This window comes from Symphodus melops, assembly GCF_947650265.1.
Source record: "Symphodus melops genome assembly, chromosome: 3".
Taxonomy (NCBI): Eukaryota; Metazoa; Chordata; class Actinopteri; order Labriformes; family Labridae; genus Symphodus; species Symphodus melops.
In genome coordinates this window covers 23,923,480-23,925,408 of record NC_136693.1, presented here as the reverse complement: position 1 = coordinate 23,925,408, position 1,929 = coordinate 23,923,480, and the positions used below count along the sequence as shown (strand labels likewise).

The 1,929-nt window shown below is 37.4% G+C and overlaps 1 long non-coding RNA gene across 1 annotated transcript; it reads left to right on the top strand.

Annotated features, from left to right (window-relative positions):
- The first annotated feature begins 200 nt into the window (after positions 1 to 200).
- LOC306821525 lies at positions 201 to 752 on the top strand. The gene is made up of 2 exons (XR_013778805.1): positions 201 to 256; positions 480 to 752. It is a non-coding gene; the product is annotated as an uncharacterized lncRNA (long non-coding RNA).
- The last annotated feature ends 1,177 nt before the right edge of the window (positions 753 to 1,929 follow it).

The following is a 1,929-nucleotide window of genomic DNA, read 5'->3' as shown; positions in this document are numbered from 1 at the left end:
CAATGACTGCAAAGCGTCGGTTATGCGAGGAGGAAACAAGGTGTCTTCCTTTAATACATCAATTTTAATAACCCATGTCAAGAAGAATCACGCGGAGTTGCTACATTTGCGCAGCAAAGTGATGAAAAGAAGCAACAGCCGAAACCGAAGAAAACCACACAGTTGCCACTTAAAGAGTCAACTGAAATCCTTGTACCAAGAAATCCTTGCAGAGAATGAAGTTGCAGCTCAAGCACCTACAAGCGAGACAGCGCAGGTGAGTAATTGATTAACTCTACTCATCAAACTAAATTTAATCTGCTGTGCTGAGTGCGTCACATTAAAAATATACATTACATGCAATGAATACAATAACCATTTGGCAGTCAGTGCTTCAAAGAAAAATAAATAATAGAAATTCTATTAAAGAAATGGAGGAATTCTATTATACATTTATTCCCTGTCTTTTTTATTCTTTCTTTAGGTGCATGCATACCTAGGAGAAGCCATCCCCCAGAAAGGATGCCCTTTGGAGTACTGGAGGCATCAGGAGAGAGGATTTTGTTACTCTCAAAAGAGATTGAGCCCAGTTTGAGTATATTATTTGACAAGTTATGGCCAGTCATTCATTGACTATGTTTGTTTACAACTAATGGACTGAAGATATGCCTCTTCCTTTTTTTTTATATTGTCTGTGGTGTTGTTTGAGGCTGTTTGTTGTTGAGGTTTCTCTCTAACACTAAATAAATATGGCACTTTTTTCCATAATTTAAGTTGTTTTTAATTAATTTTTCTCAGTGTGTACATTTGGAAAGCCATGTTTCATTCACATATGCATCCAGTGGGGCATCACAATAAAATTAGGCATAATGTGTTAATTCCACAGGAGATATTTTATGTTGTTGTTACCTAACAGTTTTGATGTAAAAAGCCTGCATATATCGGTATCGGAAATTAAGAGTTGGACAATATCGGATATCGGTAGAAAAGCCAATATCGAGCATCCCTAGCTGTGACTGATGCTGATGCCAACGTTATGGCTGTGACAAATGACTAATGAAGTTTTTTTTGTTTTGTTTTTTTTTTAAATACAGAAGCTTTCCTTGAATTTGCTGTATTTATTTGTATATATACATTTATGAATAACATTCAGGGACTGCCAAACCATCCTCAAAAGTAGGTGCGAACCTCCACATATGGCATTTGCTGAAAATAAATAGTGAGAGAATTAGACCTTTACAACAGTTGATTAGAGATAATTAAGCCATTAAACATTTGTACTGAGGGACCACTTCACATTAGAGTGAGTAGACCAACATAGTCTAAATTCCAAATATTTGATTAATGAATTTAACAGACCAAGATTTCAAGCAAACAACAGATGATACATTTCGGAAGCCACCACCACCAGGTACCACCACTAGCGCCCCATTTGCTGTAGAGAAGCTGTAGGCAGGCCTTGCATTGCAGCGGAGGTAGCGGCTCCTATCCTGAATGAGTGGCCTGAATAGTGCTTTTGTGATATGTGACATTTTAAGAGAGTCTGATTTAAGTGATAACAGAACCAGGATTTTGACATAGGATTATTATTATCAGTGAGAAAAAGAGGAGCCTGCGGATGAATTGGAGACCTGTTTTTTAAATATTTACACATAGATTTAAAGGGACAAAACTCTGAATTAATGCGAGCCACAACTATGGAGCACTGACTGCCTGTTTTTGAGTGTTTTAGGAACAAATTAAAATATTGTGGGTGGAACTGGATATCAGACATCGTGACATCTTTTGAAGGATCAAAAGAAGAAGCAGGAGTACAAAATTCCCCTATTCTAAGGAACCCATAAAATGCTAGCAGAAAACAGCAATCCAAGAGGGAATCAACATAGGGTGAGAAACAGCCCTGTCTGAGAGTTAACAGCATTGAATGCAACATAGGAAGAGTGATAGGGA